Source organism: Mytilus galloprovincialis, chromosome 4 (assembly GCF_965363235.1).
Source record: "Mytilus galloprovincialis chromosome 4, xbMytGall1.hap1.1, whole genome shotgun sequence".
NCBI lineage: Eukaryota > Metazoa > Mollusca > Bivalvia > Mytilida > Mytilidae > Mytilus > Mytilus galloprovincialis.
In genome coordinates this window covers 10546360-10569575 of record NC_134841.1, presented here as the reverse complement: position 1 = coordinate 10569575, position 23216 = coordinate 10546360, and positions in this window count along the sequence as shown.

Here is a 23216-nt window from a genome sequence, read left to right as displayed (position 1 = left end):
GATTATGGACTTTCCGTATTGATTTCCCTGTAAGTTCAGTATTTTTGTGATTTTACCTTTTATCTTGAAAACTTAATATATAGATAAAAATTGTTGATGAAAAAAAAACAGCATTACAAGATCTATAAATACTAGTATGTAAATGTAAGGAAATACGTTCAATGATTCCTTACAGGATTTATTATCCCTTAATCATGACGTTTATCATATCATGATAAATAGACACTGTTAACGCAATCATTACCAGCACATAACTATAAGATAAGCTAATGAGTTAAATCGGAATGGTAAATCGACTCATTATAAAAGTCATTGTTCATTAATGACGAATTTACCATTAGTGTCGTGTTTAGCTATACAAATACACAATAATAGATAGAACCAAGTGTTAAAGCGAAAATGATTATGATTCAAATATAAGTCATTGTGACTGATATCATCAATTGGCTCTTTGTTGCAGTTATATCCCCTTTACTAAGGCTTTACATTTTATCCCCTTTTTGGGAGACATTATTCCGAACACAGTATAAAAGGCATGTATATAGAAACTATAGATGCAAAAATAACCAGTAAGACCAGATCTGCGTATAATATTTTTTTTTTCGAACGCTCCCTTGCTAAAACCATGGTAGGCAGAACTCCTAGAAAAAAAGAAATATTGATATTATACGTAGATCTGCGTATAACCAATGTCATAGAAATGTTAAATGAACTTCGTACAGGACTTAGAACACTTCGCCGGTAGGCACAGTACTTTTGGAATGCATGTATGTGCAGACACAAATCTAAATTAAACATTTCACCATTTCTATTCTCAATTTTGGATATGCATTCCTATACAATTATCAATGCTAACGGTATCTAATGCTGTCGATACTTACATTTTTGAAATTACAAAAGGTCGTGTTTCCTATGCTGCTTATGAAGGCTTCACCTAATCAAAAGAGTTTGAACTGATTGATAGTTGGTCTTGGAATTTTTTTATTGGTCGTTCTTGGCTTGGAAGTTTCAGTCACTGTGAGTCTCTAGTGCCTTTGTTCTTTTTGTCGTTCTGATGAGTAAAGCCTTTTAAACTGTGTTCCCAGTTTATTCTTATAAGCTGTTATATAAAATTGAGAATGGAAAATAAGAAATGGGGAATTAGCCAAAGAGACAACAACCCGACCATAGAGCAGACAACAGCAGAAGGTCACCAACAGGTCTTCAATGTAACGAGAAATTCTCGCACCCGGAGGCGTCCTTCAGCTGGCCCCTAAACCAATATATACTGGTTCAGTGATAATAAACCCCATACTAAACTCAAAATTGTACACAAGAAACTAAAAGTTAAAATAATACAAGACTAACAAAGGCCAGAGGCTCCTGACTTGGGACAGTTCCGATGCAAAGACCCTATAAGTGAATCAATATTAACGCCAAAATATGCAATCTTTAATGACCTGACAACAGTATCGTAACTATATTCCTTCTTAATACGTCTATTTATATGTATACCACGTGCATTGACCTATGATAGTGGAATGTTGGGCACCTGCAAACTTGTTTCACTCCGTCACATTTTGTATGTGCCAGTACCAAGTCATAAGCATGAAATTCGGTTGTTATCTCGGCTTTCTGTATATCATATTTGTGTTTATAGTTTCTTTGTACATTAATGAGGCCGTTGTTTTTTTTTTTTTTTTTTGTTTTTTTTTGAATGTTTTAGCTTTTGTTATGGTGTGGTCTTTAATAGCTTACTTTGCGGTATGAATTTTTCTTATTTTGACGACCGTATGATGATTTTAGTTGTAAACTTCCACGTCATTTGGTCTTTTGTGGATTGTTGTGTCATTATCAACCATAACCCATATCCTTATTTACATAACTGATGAATTGCCTTTAATGTTAATATTATTATCCCTTTAAGTCTGAGGTATGGATATTGTTCTCAGTTTGGTAAATAAAAATAGCAAGAGTAACAGATACTTTCTCGGAAAACTGCACCAAAAAAGGTATCCAACACCAAACATCTCATTTTATTTATACTTAGTAAACAGGAAACTGATAATTTTATATACCCGCGTACACTCCTTATGGAAAATTTAATTAACAAACATCTTTTTTAAATTACAAATATAGGTTCCATCTTTCCTCTCTATCCAGAAGCACGATTTTTAATCGTTATAATTATGTTGTTTGTCTTTTACATACGAGGTGTAATATATCCTGTTCTATGGAATATTTTTCCAAACCGTTTTCTTAATTGGTAAACTCAAGTATTTAATTGGAGAAATACTGTGAGGCAATATTTTTTTTCCTAATAAGACTCCTACTATTGCTTCCGATGCACCATCTAAAATAGTAACAATCTATTATTAATGTTTTGAAATAGTATCAAAACCCGGTTTGTTCATGTCAACATATGAACTATTAGGCAATTGAAATAATGGAACAAACATTACTATGGACAATGATGATCGAGCACAATTTAAAACAAATATTGAAACAATAAATAACCCGACATGAAATATAATATTTAAAAGAACAAGTTTCATAAATAATATTTAATTTTACACAGGATTCTTATGTTATTAAAATTAACATGTTTGTAAAATTTCTTAGTCGGTATAACCAGTAAGCATAGTCGGGGTTTAACTCCATCGGGAAACTAACCTGCTTCTGTTTGTAGACCGCCTGTTGACCTTAGATCCCTTTTGGTTGATGACTAATTGACGTATAAAACTGGTATACAATTTCCCATTTATTTATTCCAAACATGTTGAACTGTTTTTTTTTTTTATTATTATTATTTATTTTTGGTATTTCTATCATTCGAATTACAATATATTACATTCCATTTAAAACCTGTCCTTCGTGAACACAGACAACTGTTTTTTAATTAAGTTTCCATTGTCTTGTTTAACTACATGAAACAAATATATGTGATGCGAATTTTATTTCGATGATTCATGCAACCATTTGAATTTCAATTCCTTACTGATAATAACATGTTTCTCCGGGTGAAATTGGTTTCTCGTTTGCATTGTTTCATGTTTGTCATTTCAAGGCCTTTTATAGATTGCTATGTGGTATGGGTTATGGTAATTTTTGTAGGTCGTACGGTTAACTATAGTAGCTAACTATTACGTAATTTTGGTATCTGGTGGAGATTTGTATCAATGACATTGTTAATCATATCACATCTTATTATAAACAACAAGTATATGATTATATGACAACAAAGTAATCATTAATTAACCCATTTTGTTCAATATTCAAATTCAAAATTAAATTTGAAGGAATGACTGTAATATTTTCACGTGGATTATTCAGTGCTCACCACATTTTTTATGTCATTTTCGCATAGACAGAACATCTATTACAGTCATTCCTTAATTAAAAATAATTCCCGCATATGCACAAATGTAATGCATTGTCACAGTCGTCCATGTTTGTGAGTATGATTACTGAATATTACAAGAAGGTAATTTTACAGTTAAACTAACGTAGACAACGAGTAACAATTTTATTTTCACTATTCATCTTGCATACTAACTAATTATGACAAAAGCAAATATTAGATCCCTGCTTGGGTTTTCAGTCGGAACTAGTTCTTATGAATAAAACAATATTGTATCTTTTTTTATTGTTTGTCTTTGTTTCTGACAGATGATCGTTACTTTTTATCAGAGTTATTTTGTATTCCTATGTTTTTAGAAGTTTATGTTCGTTGAATATGTGAAATAGTGCTTTGCTTATTGTTCTTGGCATTTATACTTATTATACAAGACAAGCGGAGATGTTACAAATGTCAAAAATTACTCTTTCTAATATCATCCTACATATTTCATGAAGATGATAGTATTGTTAAGAGTGTTGTCTACCGTATACCATTCAAATATTATACATGTACCTCAATTGACACATAACGCACATGCGTGTTACTTATAAAAGTGAAAACGCTATCATTAATGTATATTTTAAATATTATATTCGAAAGGCAAGGTGCAATTTTAGATTTAATGCGACGTTTTTCTTCAAATTACCAAATATCATTATATGCATGCCATTATACAATAATAATTTCCAATTCAACGCAGCTTATGGTGATTATTTAACTGATAACTACACAAATTTAAAATGATATTTGATTAAGAGAAACAAATGAGTTACATCTAACGAATTAACGTTGATCTAACAGCCTTGTAATTTCGATGTAACAAAATCGCAGGAGTAGAGAATAAATTATTGGAATTTGATTGTCAATTTGGTCCTTTCTCTCCTCTCCCGAGATCTGTTTTTTACGGTAACCTTGGACGATGAAGTAATAACCGAATAATTGATACGATAGTGGTAACTGAAAATTCTGTAAAAAGTGAATATCTGTTACAAATTAATGTCAAAATGACTTCGAGGAATTATAAATTTACTAGTGTAAAAAGGCCAATGTAAATGCATAGTAAAACAAATACTATTTTTCCAAGCGATGTTTACAAGTCGACATGAACAGGGAACATTTAACTGCTAAATTAATAGAGTCCTAAATGCAGCTATTTATACTCCACTGTCTAAATCGAATGTATTTCTCAGTTATCGTGGGGAGTACTTTTGTAGAATTCTTGTATATTGACCACGTATACAAAATAGCATTTTTTCACCAAAACACTGTCAGTGTCATTGTTTCTTAACTTTTTTTCCTGAATTTCACGTATACAAAATAACATTTTTTTTTCACCAAAACACTGTCAGTGTCATTGTTTCTTAACTTTTTTTCCTGAATTTTTTTCAGGATAGTATACTTATGTGTTTTTGTTCTTTGACAAAAGAAACACTTTAATCTTAAAAAAAAACTATTAACCTACTTTAGCTTGTAATTGACATGTCTTAGTTTTTTTGGTTTTTGTTTTAAATTTATATATCTTTAAGGTTTCTTTCCGTGATAAAACACTGTTCGTTCGATGCTCTGCTATCATGTAGAACCCGTCGTGTTGTTCTTTATAAATCTGGTGATAAGTCTTATATTGTAGGTCACATTCGAGGAAAGAAGACGGAGTTATGGAACAATCCCTTTCATGAATGTGACCTACCGAATTAGACTATTTACCGGATTAGTTATCACTTAAGCAACACGACGGGTGCCAAATGTGGTGCAGAATTTGCTTATCTTTCAGAAGCACCTGAGATCACCCCTAGTTTTAAGTGGGATTCGCGTTGCTTATCCTTTAGTTTTCTATGTTGTGTCATGTGTATTATTGTTTGTCTGTTTGTCGTTTTCAGTTTTAGCCATGGCAATGTCAGTTTATTTTCGATTTATGAGTTTGACTGTCCCTCTCGTATCTTTCGTCCCTCTTTTTGAACATTTCTGCAGTCATCAGTGAAACTTATATTCAATAACAACGGAACAATTAAAGGTGAAATATTTGGAGCTAAAAGTGTAGAAATAAAAGCTTTAGAGAGCTATTGAACCAAGCGGCATAACAAATACATTCTGCAAGTGGTTGTTGTTTAATGCTGTGTTACATATTTGTTTTATGTTCATGTTTCTGTACATAAACTTTCTCGTTAACAATTTCGGGGCCTTTTTATAGCTGACTCTGTGGTATGAACTTTGCTCATTATTGAAGAGCGTGCTCTGGCTTACAGATGTTAATGTATGTTTAATTGGTATTTTGTTAAGTGTTGGCAATCATACCACTTTTTTGTATATAAAAAACCGGTCAACTTTACCTTGTGGAGGAGTTACGAAAGATTTTATAACAGAAATGGTAGCAAATCAAGCCAGTTTTCAAAATTGAATACAAGAAAAGTTATGACAAAAGAAATAAGCAATTGATTGAGTTCTAAGTCTGCAAGTAGTTTGTCAAATGTCAAAAAAGTTTTGAGAAATGCAGTAGGTGAATGACATGTAGATATCTTTTGGGTATTTTTGTCGCAGAATTCCTGAGCCATTTTTAATAATATTAATTTAAACAGAAATTAACATAACCAGAACCGAAAGTGGCTTACTTTAAAGTAATTTATTAAAATATTGAAACGAAAATTACCTCTGTTGGTGATACATTTTAAATTGAAGAGTGTACATCATACTACTTTGAAATGAAAAGCAAGTCCTCACCACAAACATTATTTTACATTTACCAAAAAAAAATATCATAAACATTATGTTATAATATAAAGAGGGTAAATTTAAAAATATATATATATATATATATATATATATATATATATATATACAACTCGTCTAAACATCAACCCAACAATGTTAGATCTGTAAATTTGCTTTCGCAAATTTTTGGTTCTTCCCTCGCCGAGATTCGAACCCATGCTACTGTGATATCGTGACACCAAATCGCCTGCACTGCAGCCGTCCCGCTAGACCACACGACCACCTGGGCTCTCAAAAAAAGAGCTTTCGCTGGCCGTGTGTTACCTTTCCTCGTCAGTTTTAATCTAGCGGCGTACTACAGTACATGATATATAAGGCATGAAGATGTTATTGTTACAGATCAGCTAAATTATCTATAGTAAAGGATCCTACAAATTAATGTAATATACAGTCACAGAAAATAATTATATTTATAAGTACGTCTGAGTCAGTGACAACTCTACAACAGATGTATCCATCGGATCGCCATCGATGAAGGTGATACATGGCTGTGTACATAATGTATATACAACTCGTCTAAACATCAACCCAACAATGTTAGATATGTAAATTTGCTTTCGCAAATTTTTGGTTCTTCCCTCGCCGGGATTCGAACCCATGCTACTGTGATATCGTGACACCAAATCGCCTGCACTGCAGCCGTCCCGCTAGACCACACGACCACCTGGGCTCTCAAAAAAAGAGCTTTCGCTGGCCGTGTGTTACCTTTCCTCGTCAGTTTTAATCTAGCGGCGTACTACAGTACATGATATATAAGGCATGAAGATGTTATTGTTACAGATCAGCTAAATTATCTATATATATATATATATATATATATATACAAGAAATGATTAAACTGATTTGAATAAAATCTATTATTGCAATTTCATATTTCATTGTTCAAGCATCAATTTGGGAGTAATTTTCTGTAATTATATACGAAAATACATTTTACATTGTATGTAAGAACAATACCATTGATCGTTATGATAAGTCCCACGCTATAGACGACGACCTTCAGTCAATTATCAATGGAAACAATTACTTCACTTGAATATGTTCGAACTTCTGTCCTATGACATTGTCTGTCATAAACAAGACTAATATCTACTAAAGCTAAAGTTTTTGTGTCGAACAGGAACAATCATCCCGACTCAGATTATGTCTAAAAATAAGAATATGAACGTCTTCAATAAATAAAAATGACTATGTGGAAAAAGGGAGACTGAAAACCCCTATGAAACCCTCCAGTTATGTACTTTTAATACACATGATAATGGCTCACAATTGAAGAGTTTCAAACTCCAGACAAAGCTCTGAAACTGTACATTAAGTTAAAAATGCTTCTTGGCGATAACACTGAAATGACAAAATATACCAATTTGTTCTTATTTCGGGCCGGATTGAAACCTTTTTTTTTTTTGTTCAGCAACGTCCGTTACAGTGTAGTAATAAATTATTATAATTTTTTTCATTTATTATAATTTTCACAAATCAGGCCGTTAATTTCCTCCCTTAGATATAATCACATTTTGTTATTTAGGGTTTTTTATAAGTCATACCATATACAGTTAAAAACAAAAAGCTGTACGTCGACCTATTATTGCTTAAATACATATCCATCGGTACTTAAGTGGATAATTGTCTCATTGACAATCATACTACCTTGACTTATTTACACATTTAGCCTTGAGAAAGCTGGATTATGAAGACTTGAGGGAAATCTCATTATCCTACATGAAAATGGCGATATTGAGAATGCTCTCAATATACACTTCTACATGTAACAAACTATTCTACTTAAGTTGTACTGAACTGCAAACTGACGTACTTCTTCATAGCATTTTGATAAATGGTTGTGTTTTATAATGTTGGGAAATCTTTAAATAATGTTAATTGAACTTTTTAATATATGAATTTCATTAGGTTTCAGCAATTTTCCGACTTTTATTTCGGTGTATGACACACATATAGAAACAATTTGACATACATATTAAAAGTGACAATTCCTATTTCTTTCTAATTCTCTATAAAACCATTACCTATTAGAACTAATGACACAAAAATAAGTGTCCATTACTGTTGTTTAATTTTCTTTTTTCTGAAAGTTGACGACTTACTGTCTCCAGTCTTATGGGTTTTGCATTTGTCAGATAATTCTGTAAAGTACCGATGTATTTATAGAGCAAATTACATAAAATAATTATTACAACTGAGGTATTACTTCCTAACGAAAGTTTAATCCCTATAATGTTGATAGATTTTGCAAAGTTGTAAACCATTATAAAAGAAGAATAGTCTTGTCTTTGAGAGCAATATGTAGTGCTTGAAAGTTAGATTTTATAGAAATCTATATAATCATGTAAATTTGAAAAATATTTAAAACACATGTTATGTTGTAGTTTATTATAATTATTTGAGAGTACTTCATATTCGACTCGTAAAAGGGTAAAGCAGGATGTTTTGCCTGTGATCTAGTAATACAGAGGAAATTGTCATTCATATTTAGTACTTCCAATGTTAATTGACTAAGATAATATATGCCTAACGTAGAATAATCTAATACCGTCAAAAAAGCATTTATTGAAGTACTTCCCTAACAGACACGAGCTCGAGAGCAACTTAAAAGGAGATAAAATTAAATAAACAGTAAGGAATAATACATTTATACAGTGTATTAGTGACTAATTGTTGTTACCTATAAGTATTGCTAATCATGGTAAAAATCTGAAAATATGAATTGCAATTAATGTCATTTGGGTACTGTTGATCTATGTAATAACACAATGTTGACTGTTGTACCCTACTTTTGACATTCATACCTATTATGTCTGTATGGTTTGTTAACATATCGGTGTCAATATAATTGAGTTTGATGCGACTGTCATACAAGTGAGAGGTTTAGCTAGCTATAAAACCAGATTTTATCCACCATTTTCTACATAAGAATATGCATGTACCAAATTAGGAATATGACAGTTGTAATACATTAATTTGATGTGTTTGAGCTTTTGGTTTTGTCATTTGATTAGGGACTTTCCTTTTTGATTTTCCTCGGAGTTCAGAATTTTTTTTTTTTTTTTTAATTATCTTGTGGTAAAAGAAAAGGAACAGGAAATTCTATCTGGTGGTAAGTCAATATGAGCCGAAAAGAAATTATTTGAAACTGTGTGATCACTTTGTCTCGATCCAGATGAAACGTAGGTAGAATGCGATAGTTATATTAAAGAAAAATGCAAAAATTATACAGGATTTTTAAATATTTTCTTCAAAACATTCGAAGAAATGTCATATTTTTCAAATAATTACAAAGTGTTGTGTATTCCAATGCTGAACTGTTCTGTGGCTGCTGGTTTGGAGGCTTTTCAAAGCATTCTTTTTTCAAAAGTTCCTGTTGATAATTAAGGAAACTAAGATTCATATTTCCTCCGACAAAGTTGACCTTTGGTAAATTTTGGCTATTCCTTTATGTCTATTTTCTGGCAAATAGTTTCTAATGTAATTGCGCATTAAATCATTCCTGATTTAAAACAATGTTTGGATAGGAGCGCTCCTTGGAATGAGTGTTTGGTGTTTTTGTCGATTTTAACAGTTTGTCAGACACACAAATCAGTGAATGTGTTTGTAGATAGATTATTTGTGTTCTGTTAAATTGTTCCTTTTAAAATTGTTATACGATGATGACTGATGTACCCATATTTTGACTATTTTATTTATTGTGTCTGTTTAATTAACGCATCAATGTAAATATAACGGAATTTGATGAGACTGTCATCAAAGTGAGAGGGTTAGCGCTATAAAACCAGGTTTAATCCACCATTTTCTACATTTGAAAATGCTTGTAACAAGTCAGATATATGACAGTTCTTGTCTATTCGTTTTTTATGCGTTTTATTTTTTGATTTTGCCATGTGATTATGGACTCTCCGAATTGATTTTCCTCTAAGTTCAGTATTTTTGTGATTTTACCTTTTATTTTGAAAACTGAATATATAGATAAAAATAGTTGATGGGGAAAAACAGCATTACAAGATCTATAAATACTAGTATGTTAATGTAATGAAATACGTTCAATGATTCCTTAAAGGATTTATTGTCCCTTAATCATGACGTGTATCCTATCATCATGCAAAGTGTGATAAATAGACACTGTTAACGCAATCATTACCAGCACATAACTATACGATAAGCTAATGAGTTAATATGGTTGGAATGGTAAATCGACTCATTATAAATGTCATTGTTCTTTGAATGACGAATTTACCATTAGTGTCGTGTTTAGCTATACAAATACACAATAATAGATAGTACCAAGGGTTAAAGCAAAAATGATTATGATTCAAATATAGGTCATTGTGACTGATATCATCAATTGGCTCTTTGTTGTAGTTATATCCCCTTTACTAAGGCTTTACATGCTATCCCCTTTATGGGAGACATTATCCTGAACACAGTTTAAAAGGCATGTGTATAGTAACTATAGATGCAAAAATAACCAGTAAGACAAGTTCTGCGTATAATCTTTTTTTTTCGAACGCACCCTTGCCAAAACCACGGTAGGCAGAGCTCCTAAAAAAAGAAATATTGATATTATACGTAGATCTGCGTATAACCAATGTTATAGAAATTTTAAATGAACTTCGTACAGGACTTAGATCACTTCGCCGATAGGCACATTACTTTTGGAATACATGTATGTGCAGACAAAAATCTAAATTAAACATTTCACCATTTCTATTCTCAATTTTGGATATGCATTCCTATACAATTATCAATGCTTACGGTATCTAATGCTGTCGATACTTACATTTTTGAAATTACAAAAGGTCGTGTTTCATATGCTGCTTATGAAGGCTTCACCTAATCAAAAGAGTTTGAACTGATTGATATTTGGTCTTGGAAGTTTTTTATTAGTCGTTATTGGTTTGGAAGTTTCAGTCACTGTGGTACTTTGTATCTCTAGTACCTTTGTTCTTTATGTCGTTCTGGTGAGTAAAGCCTTTTAAACTGTTTTCGTTAAGTTTATTCTTAATATGATAAGCTATTATATGTATACCACGTGCATTGACCTATGATAGTGGAATGTTGGGCACCTGCAAACTTGTTTAACTCCGTCACATTTTGTATGTGCCAGTACCAAGTCATAAGCATGAAATTCGGTTGTTATCTCGGCTTTCTGTATATCATATTTGTTTTTAATAGTTTCTTTGTACATTAATGAGACCGTTGGTGTTTGTTTTTTTTTTGTTTTGTTTTTTTTGTTTTTTTAATTGAATGTTTTAGCTTTTGTTGTGGTGTGGCCTTTAATAGCTTACTATGCGGTATGAATTTTGCTCATTTTAACGACCGTATGATGATTTTAGTTGTAAACTTCCACGTCAATTGGTCTTTTGTGGATTGTTGTCATTGGTAACCATAACACATATCCTTATTATACATAACTGATGAATTAAAATTGAGAATGGAAATGGGGAATGTGCCAAAGAGACAACAAGCCGACCATAGAAAAAAACAACAGCAGAAGGTCACCAACAGGTCTTCAATGTAGTGAGAAATTCCCGCACCCGGAAGCGTCCTTCAACTGGCCCCTAAACAAATATATACTAGTTCAGTGATAATGAACGCCATACTAATTTCCAAATTGTACACAAGAAACTAAAATTAAAATAATACAAGACTAACAAAGGCCGGAGGCTCCTGACTTGGGACAGGCGCAAAAATGCGGCGGGGTTAAACATGTTTGTGAGATCTCAACCCTCCCCCTATACCTCTAGCCAATGTAGAAAAGTAAACGCATAACAATACGCACATTAAAATTCAGTTCAAGAGAAGTCCGAGTCTGATGTCAGAAGATGTAACCAAAGAAAATAAACAAAATGACAATAATACATAAATAACAACAGACTACTAGCAGTTAACTGACATGCCAGCTCCAGACTTCAATTAAACTGACTGAAAGATTATGATTTCATCATATGAACATCAGGCACAATCCTTCCCGTTAGGGGTTTAGTATCATACCATCATAACGTATATGAGAAGAACATAACCCGTGTCATGCCAACAACTGGTTTTTGAATAAATGTGTTTAGTTCCGATGCAAAGACCCTATAAGTGAATCAATATTAACGCCAAAATATGCAATCTTTAATGACCTGACAACAGTATCGTAACTATATCCCTTCTTAATAAGTCTATTCAAAGGTTTTGTTAGTTTTTGAGGTGAATACTGACACCTTTGTGCTTTATAAAGAATATTTCCATAAAAAATTGGATGTGAAATACCTGAACGTATAAGAAGTCTGCATGTTGAGCTATATTTACGAATGATGTCCTTATACCGATGATAAAATTTAGTAAATGTTTTGACTAGTTTGTGATATCGAAAACCCTGGTGTAATAATTTTTCAGTAATACATAAATTTCTCTCGTTAAAATCTAAAACATTGTTACATACACGAGCGAATCGTACAAGTTGAGATATATAAACACCGTAAGATGGTGACAAGGGAACGTCACCATCTAAAAATGGATAATTAACGATAGGAAATGAAAAATCATCTCTTTTATCATAAATTTTAGTATTCAGCTTTCCGTTAGTGATATAGATATCAAGATCGAGGAAAGGGCAGTGGTCATTGTTAGTATTAGCTTTATTTAAAGTAAGTTCAACAGGATAAATTTCTTTAATATACATACTGAAGTCGTCATTATTGAGAGCTAAAATATCATCCAAATATCTAAAAGTATTATTAAATTTGTTTATCAGATGTTGTTTCGATGGGTCTTTGCTTATTTTTGTCATAAAGTAAGATGAATTGCCTTTAATGTTAATATTATTATCCCATTAAGTCTGAGGTATGGATATTGTTCTCAATATTGTAAATAAAAATAGCAAGAGTAACAGATACTTTCTCGGAAAACTGCACCAAAAAAAGGTATCCAACACCAAACATCTCATTTTATTTATACTTAGTAAACAGGAAACTGATAATTTTATATACCCGCGTACACTCCTTATGGAAACTTTAATTAACAAACATCTTTTTTAAATTACAAATATAGGTTCCATCTTTCCTCTCTATCCAGAAGCACGATTTTTAATCGTTATAATTATGTTGTTTGTCTTTTACATACGAGGTGTAATATATCCTGTTCTATGGAATATTTTTCCAAACCGTTTTCTTAATTGGTAAACTCAAGTATTTAATTGGAGAAATACTATTGCTTCCGATGTACCATCTAAAATAGTAACAATCTATTATTAATGTTTTGAAATACTATCAAAACCCGGTTTGTTCATGTCAACATATGAACTATTAGGCAATTGAAATAATGGAACAAACATTACTATGGACAATGATGATCGAGCACAACTTAAAACAAATATTGAAACAATAAATAACCCGACATGAAATATAATATTTAAAAGAATAAGTTTCATAAATAATATTTAATTTTACACAGGATTCTTATGTTATTAAAATTAACATGTTTGTAAAATATCTTAGTCGGTATAACCAGTAAGCATAGTCGGGGTTAAACTCCATTGGGAAACTAACCTGCTTCTGTTTGTAGACCGTCTGTTGACCTTAGATCCCTTTTGGTTGATGACTAATTGACGTATAAAACTGGTATACAATTTCCCATTTATTTATTCCAAACATGTTGAACTGTTTTTTATTGTTATTATTTATTTTTGGTATTTCTATCATTCGAATTACAATATATTACATTTCATTTAAAACCTGTCCTTTTTTCGTGAACACAGACAACTGTTTTTTTAATTAAGTTTCCATTGTCTTGTTTAACTATATGAAACGAATATATGTGATGCGAATTTTATTTCGATGATTAATGCAACCATTTGAATTTCAATTCCTTACTGATAATAACATGTTTCTCCGGGTGAAATTGTTTTCTCGTTTGCATTGTTTAATGTTTGTCATTTCAAGGCCTTTAATAGATTGCTATGTGGTATGGGTTATGGTAATTTTTGTAGGTCGTACGGTTAACTATAGTAGCTAACTATTACGTAATTTTGGTATCTGGTGAAGATTTGTATCAATGACATTGTTAATCATATCACATCTTATTATAAACAACAAGTATATGATTATATGACAACAAAGTAATCATTAATTAACCCATTTTGTTCAATATTCAAATTCAAAATTAAATTTGAAGGAATGACTGTAATATTTTCACGTGGATTATTCAGTGCTCACCACATTTTTTATGTCATTTTCGCATAGACAGAACATCTATTACAGTCATTCCTTAATTAAAAATAATTCCCGCATATGCACAAATGTAATGCATTGTCACAGTCGTCCATGTTTGTGAGTATGATTACTGAATATTACAAGAAGGTAATTTTACAGTTAAACTAACGTAGACAACGAGTAACAATTTTATTTTCACTATTCATCTTGCATACTAACTAATTATGACAAAAGCAAATATTAGATCCCTGCTTGGGTTTTCAGTCGGAACTAGTTCTTATGAATAAAACAATATTGTATCTTTTTTTATTGTTTGTCTTTGTTTCTGACAGATGATCGTTACTTTTTATCAGAGTTATTTTGTATTCCTATGTTTTTAGAAGTTTATGTTCGTTGAATATGTGAAATAGTGCTTTGCTTATTGTTCTTGGCATTTATACTTATTATACAAGACAAGCGGAGATGTTACAAATGTCAAAAATTACTCTTTCTAATATCATCCTACATATTTCATGAAGATGATAGTATTGTTAAGAGTGTTGTCTACCGTATACCATTCAAATATTATACATGTACCTCAATTGACACATAACGCACATGCGTGTTACTTATAAAAGTGAAAACGCTATCATTAATGTATATTTTAAATATTATATTCGAAAGGCAAGGTGCAATTTTAGATTTAATGCGACGTTTTTCTTCAAATTACCAAATATCATTATATGCATGCCATTATACAATAATAATTTCCAATTCAACGCAGCTTATGGTGATTATTTAACTGATAACTACACAAATTTAAAATGATATTTGATTAAGAGAAACAAATGAGTTACATCTAACGAATTAACGTTGATCTAACAGCCTTGTAATTTCGATGTAACAAAATCGCAGGAGTAGAGAATAAATTATTGGAATTTGATTGTCAATTTGGTCCTTTCTCTCCTCTCCCGAGATCTGTTTTTTACGGTAACCTTGGACGATGAAGTAATAACCGAATAATTGATACGATAGTGGTAACTGAAAATTCTGTAAAAAGTGAATATCTGTTACAAATTAATGTCAAAATGACTTCGAGGAATTATAAATTTACTAGTGTAAAAAGGCCAATGTAAATGCATAGTAAAACAAATACTATTTTTCCAAGCGATGTTTACAAGTCGACATGAACAGGGAACATTTAACTGCTAAATTAATAGAGTCCTAAATGCAGCTATTTATACTCCACTGTCTAAATCGAATGTATTTCTCAGTTATCGTGGGGAGTACTTTTGTAGAATTCTTGTATATTGACCACGTATACAAAATAGCATTTTTTCACCAAAACACTGTCAGTGTCATTGTTTCTTAACTTTTTTTCCTGAATTTCACGTATACAAAATAACATTTTTTTTTCACCAAAACACTGTCAGTGTCATTGTTTCTTAACTTTTTTTCCTGAATTTTTTTCAGGATAGTATACTTATGTGTTTTTGTTCTTTGACAAAAGAAACACTTTAATCTTAAAAAAAAACTATTAACCTACTTTAGCTTGTAATTGACATGTCTTAGTTTTTTTGGTTTTTGTTTTAAATTTATATATCTTTAAGGTTTCTTTCCGTGATAAAACACTGTTCGTTCGATGCTCTGCTATCATGTAGAACCCGTCGTGTTGTTCTTTATAAATCTGGTGACAAGTCTTATATTGTAGGTCACATTCGAGGAAAGAAGACGGAGTTATGGAACAATCCCTTTCATGAATGTGACCTACCGAATTAGACTATTTACCGGATTAGTTATCACTTAAGCAACACGACGGGTGCCAAATGTGGTGCAGAATTTGCTTATCTTTCAGAAGCACCTGAGATCACCCCTAGTTTTTAGTGGGATTCGCGTTGCTTATCCTTTAGTTTTCTATGTTGTGTCATGTGTATTATTGTTTGTCTGTTTGTCGTTTTCAGTTTTAGCCATGGCAATGTCAGTTTATTTTCGATTTATGAGTTTGACTGTCCCTCTCGTATCTTTCGTCCCTCTTTTTGAACATTTCTGCAGTCATCAGTGAAACTTATATTCAATAACAACGGAACAATTAAAGGTGAAATATTTGGAGCTAAAAGTGTAGAAATAAAAGCTTTAGAGAGCTATTGAACCAAGCGGCATAACAAATACATTCTGCAAGTGGTTGTTGTTTAATGCTGTGTTACATATTTGTTTTATGTTCATGTTTCTGTACATAAACTTTCTCGTTAACAATTTCGGGGCCTTTTTATAGCTGACTCTGTGGTATGAACTTTGCTCATTATTGAAGAGCGTGCTCTGGCTTACAGATGTTAATGTATGTTTAATTGGTATTTTGTTAAGTGTTGGCAATCATACCACTTTTTTGTATATAAAAAACCGGTCAACTTTACCTTGTGGAGGAGTTACGAAAGATTTTATAACAGAAATGGTAGCAAATCAAGCCAGTTTTCAAAATTGAATACAAGAAAAGTTATGACAAAAGAAATAAGCAATTGATTGAGTTCTAAGTCTGCAAGTAGTTTGTCAAATGTCAAAAAAGTTTTGAGAAATGCAGTAGGTGAATGACATGTAGATATCTTTTGGGTATTTTTGTCGCAGAATTCCTGAGCCATTTTTAATAATATTAATTTAAACAGAAATTAACATAACCAGAACCGAAAGTGGCTTACTTTAAAGTAATTTATTAAAATATTGAAACGAAAATTACCTCTGTTGGTGATACATTTTAAATTGAAGAGTGTACATCATACTACTTTGAAATGAAAAGCAAGTCCTCACCACAAACATTATTTTACATTTACCAAAAAAAAATATCATAAACATTATGTTATAATATAAAGAGGGTAAATTTAAAAATATATATATATATATATATATATATATATATATATATATACAACTCGTCTAAACATCAACCCAACAATGTTAGATCTGTAAATTTGCTTTCGCAAATTTTTGGTTCTTCCCTCGCCGGGATTCGAACCCATGCTACTGTGATATCGTGACACCAAATCGCCTGCACTGCAGCCGTCCCGCTAGACCACACGACCACCTGGGCTCTCAAAAAAAGAGCTTTCGCTGGCCGTGTGTTACCTTTCCTCGTCAGTTTTAATCTAGCGGCGTACTACAGTACATGATATATAAGGCATGAAGATGTTATTGTTACAGATCAGCTAAATTATCTATAGTAAAGGATCCTACAAATTAATGTAATATACAGTCACAGAAAATAATTATATTTATAAGTACGTCTGAGTCAGTGACAACTCTACAACAGATGTATCCATCGGATCGCCATCGATGAAGGTGATACATGGCTGTGTACATAATGTATATACAACTCGTCTAAACATCAACCCAACAATGTTAGATCTGTAAATTTGCTTTCGCAAATTTTTGGTTCTTCCCTCGCCGGGATTCGAACCCATGCTACTGTGATATCGTGACACCAAATCGCCTGCACTGCAGCCGTCCCGCTAGACCACACGACCACCTGGGCTCTCAAAAAAAGAGCTTTCGCTGGCCGTGTGTTACCTTTCCTCGTCAGTTTTAATCTAGCGGCGTACTACAGTACATGATATATAAGGCATGAAGATGTTATTGTTACAGATCAGCTAAATTATCTATATATATATATATATATATATATATATATATATATATATATATATATATATATATATATATATATATATATATATATATATATATATATATATATATATATATATATATATATAAGAAATGATTAAACTGATTTGAATAAAATCTATTATTGCAATTTCATATTTCATTGTTCAAGCATCAATTTGGGAGTAATTTTCTGTAATTATATACGAAAATACATTTTACATTGTATGTAAGAACAATACCCATTGATCGTTATGATAAGTCCCACGCTATAGACGACGACCTTCAGTCAATTATCAATGGAAACAATTACTTCACTTGAATATGTTCGATCTTCTGTCCTATGACATTGTCTGTCATAAACAAGACTAATATCTACTAAAGCTAAAGTTTTTGTGTCGAACAGGAACAATCATCCCGACTCAGATTATGTCTAAAAATAAGAATATGAACGTCTTCAATAAATAAAAATGACTATGTGGAAAAAGGGAGACTGAAAACCCCTATGAAACCCTCCAGTTATGTACTTTTAATACACATGATAATGGCTCACAATTGAAGAGTTTCAAACTCCAGACAAAGCTCTGAAACTGTACATTAAGTTAAAAATGCTTCTTGGCGATAACACTGAAATGACAAAATATACCAATTTGTTCTTATTTCGGGCCGGATTGAAACCTTTTTTTTTTGTTCAGCAACGTCCGTTACAGTGTAGTAATAAATTATTATAATTTTTTTCATTTATTATAATTTTCACAAATCAGGCCGTTAATTTCCTCCCTTAGATATAATCACATTTTGTTATTTAGGGTTTTTTATAAGTCATACCATATACAGTTAAAAACAAAAAGCTGTACGTCGACCTATTATTGCTTAAATACATATCCATCGGTACTTAAGTGGATAATTGTCTCATTGACAATCATACTACCTTGACTTATTTACACATTTAGCCTTGAGAAAGCTGGATTATGAAGACTTGAGGGAAATCTCATTATCCTACATGAAAATGGCGATATTGAGAATGCTCTCAATATACACTTCTACATGTAACAAACTATTCTACTTAAGTTGTACTGAACTGCAAACTGACGTACTTCTTCATAGCATTTTGATAAATGGTTGTGTTTTATAATGTTGGGAAATCTTTAAATAATGTTAATTGAACTTTTTAATATATGAATTTTATTAGGTTTCAGCAATTTTCCGACTTTTATTTCGGTGTATGACACACATATAGAAACAATTTGACATACATATTAAAAGTGACAATTCCTATTTCTTTCTAATTCTCTATAAAACCATTACCTATTAGAACTAATGACACAAAAATAAGTGTCCATTACTGTTGTTTAATTTTCTTTTTTCTGAAAGTTGACGACTTACTGTCTCCAGTCTTATGGGTTTTGCATTTGTCAGATAATTCTGTAAAGTACCGGCAATCTTCATTATTTCCTCAAGAATTCTTCTGTATTAAGTCTTGTTATTAGGAAGTAAATTGCCACTTACATTTTTCATGAGAAAGTTTCCAGCGCAACATTGATATATAATTACTCCTGGACTTTTTTTATAGAAATGTTTGTTGTAGATCATTCAAAAATAAGCAATATTTATATTTTTTGCAACATTATGATAAAGTAAATGTTCTGATATGGATGAACTCAACACGGCAAATGTCTGATATAAACAATGTTGACACTGTTTTTAGAATTGCAAATGACCGACTGTGGTACTACAATCTATTACGAAAATACAGAAGCGGAATATTTATACTCGAAAAGAAACTGACAAACGTCATGGAAAAAGAAGAACAATGAGGTGAGGTACTCTGGAAGGGTAATTGTTATCTTTGATATTTATGTTTGATAAAATTCAGATCAATGGTTATGTATTATTTTATGTTTCAGCTGATAAACTTGAGAAAACAGAGTCAATACCAATGCGACAGGATTAATATCGTTAACAAATATATGAATACGTTGGTCAAGATCTGACATATTTATATTTTTGTTTTTGTGTTTTGTAAAAACAGGAAGAAAATATAAATTAATCGCCATGAAAGATAAACGTCAATAAAACAGATAATACCTTGGTCAAAAAGGAAGAAAGACAGAAAGACATAACACAATCTATAAGACAATACACAATCTATAGGACAATACACAATAAATTGAAGTTCGAGAATCATGAACTCTCCTATAAATACGAGGATAAACTCAGTTACCCCTGAAAGTTCGAGGTTTGGCATGCCACAAAACCAGGTTCAACCCACCACTTTTTTTCTTTAAAAATGTCCTGTACTAAGTCAGGAAAATGGCCATTGTTATATCATAGTTCGTTTCTGTGTGTGCAACATTTTACGTTGTGTTTCTGTTGTGTCGTTTGTTTTCTCGTATATTTTAGTGTGAATTCACATTACTATAAGACGTGTCACGGAACTTTCCTATCCCAAATTCATGTATTTGGTTTTGATTTTATATTTGTTATTCTCATCGGATTTTATCTAATGCTTAGTCCGTTTCTGTGTGTGTTACATTTTAATGTTGTTGTCGTTGTTCTTATCTTATATTTAATGCGTTTCCCTCAGTTTTCGTTTGTTACCCCTATTTTGTTTTTTGTCCATAGATTTACGAGTTTTGAACAGCGGTATACTACTGTAGTCTTTATTTACCCTGGAAAGATAGACCATGTCTATTTAACTAGTCGCACAAATCGAGTGTATCATACAAAGTAAAGATTCTATTTAAGGACACATTTGGTGGCGTCATTTTGTTATCAAAGGTACCTGTAGCTCTTTTCACAAAAAAACTTAAGTGTAAAATTAATCTTACGATAAAAATATTTAGTTGAATTGTTAAGGAATATTTTAGACTTGCGATAAATTTTACACTTAAGATTTTTAGTGAAAAAGGCTAAATTATAATTTAATATGTCGGACGCTCGTTTTGTCTTCATAAGACTCATCGTTGAAACTAAGATCAAAATAGTTATACAGCCAAACAAGTACAAAGTTAAAGAGCATTAAGGACCCAAAATTCCAAAAACGTTGTGTCAAATACGGCTAAGTTAATCTATTCCTCGGATAAGAAAATCCTTAGTTTTTTCGAAACATTCTTTTATTCCTGTTTATCTCCTGAGACAACAGTTACAGCTTACAATTTTGATTGTTATTTTTTGTTATTGCCTTAAGATATAGTTGAAGAATTAGGCAAATGAATATAATGCTCTTATTTCAGATAAAGAAAAACCCTTCATTGCAAATAGGCGAATCTTAGCGGCGAAACAGTACTTCACATTGCTAATGCAATCCTTGTGATAAGAAAACATCGATACCAATTCATGCAATTTTTGGTCTTCAATGCTCTTCAACTTTGTACTTGTTTGGCTTTATAACTATTTTGATCTGAGCGTCACTGATGAGTCTTGTGTAGACGAAACGGGCGTCTGGTGGATTAAATCCTAAGCCTGGTACCTTGATAACTATCATACCATTATTGCAATGCAACAGGTGTCATAGTCACGATTCTTATCTGGGGTCATTATTTTTTTTAGTGTGAATCGGGGATAATTGTTTATTCGTGTTGCATTTGGACAATGATAAATTATGGAACAGGATTTTGCATAACTATTCACGTTAATAAAACAGAACTGAAGTAATTTCTCGGCTCGCACTTTAGGAGCAGTGTACTAGACCTTTACTAAAATATATGTTATTCCTTTTCTGGATTCTTTATCTAAAATAGCGCACTATTTTCTATATGCATTTGATGTTCTAGAGTTTTCTTGCATTCGAATACAAAATATCTAAAGTGCACAATTGTTTACGATTAACTTGTTTACTAATTATTTGAAATGCAAATGTACCTTTACAAACCTGACGAAATTGGTACAAAGGTAAAAATAAGAGTAAATAGTATAATTATATTGCTGCAACGTTATGCTGATCACCAATTCATTATCTCAGCAGAGTGCAGGTAGATATATAGTTATTTAAAAGTACATACGACTGTTAAAAAATATTAACATACAGGTAATTACAGAATTTGACTAACAATTTTATTAACTTCGAAAGACGGTTTCTTTTTAAAATTTCATTGGAATTAGTTTAATTCGCATTCGAAACGTGTTACGTCCTACCGTTAATTCTATTTCGAATTGCAATGCGCGTCAAATCCGCTTTACTGTCCTAACGACGTTAACTTTTAATTCGTATTAACAAAAACATTATTATTATGTGAATTGGTTAATTCGAGTTAGCCAATTCGAATAAAATTCAAATTAAAAAAAGAAGAGTGTGTGAACGCGATTTGCGAATTCAATCCGAATTAAATGTAGGTGTGAACGAGGCATAAGATGGAAAAGAACAAATCTATCGATGTAAATAGCGACTTGAACAAAGATTATAACACACAGAAACATGAGTACATGGAACTCAATAAAAGAGTAAGAAGATAATTCAAAACTTTTCATCGTATGCTAATACTGTATCAAATATTAAATTTCATGTAGACTTCTTTGTTAAATAATAAGGCTATATTTATCGAAATGTGTGCTGGCCTTTCTTTAAAATCATACATAGAAGTATATCATTTTATAGGAATCGATAGATGAAAAATATTGCCCCTTAACCGAATATCTCCGTAAAGTATGCTACTCACTAGAGATCGAGGTTCTAAAATTGCATGGAAGCTTAAATAAAATAAACAAGGTGTATAGAAATGAACTAAAGGCATCAAAGCTGCAAAAACTTGACGAAACATCAACAAAGTTGCTGAAATACTAAGTATTACATTTGTTTATTTCACCATATTGTTGAATGATGTCTCTCGCTGAGTATATCCGACTTACACATCTAGAAAACGGTAGAATTATGCTTTATTGGATTCAAGCTATTTTTGTCAAATAGTTATCAAAGATACCAGGATTATAATTTAGAACACCAGACGCGCGTTTCGTCTACATAAGACTCGTCAGTGACGCTCATATCAAAATATTTATAAAACCAAATAAGTACAAAGTTGAAGAGCATTGAGGATCCAAAATTCCAAAAAGTTGTGCCAACTACGGCTAAGGTAATCTATGCCTGGGATAAGAAAATCCTTAGTTTTTCGAAAAATTCAAAGTTTTGTAAACAGGAAAAGCATCTTACGAAGCAAGCTTTTATGTGAGGTATTTGGTCTCTGGGTTTAGTGTAGCAGTGTATCAACCCAAGCGCATGCAACGCCTGTTTTAAG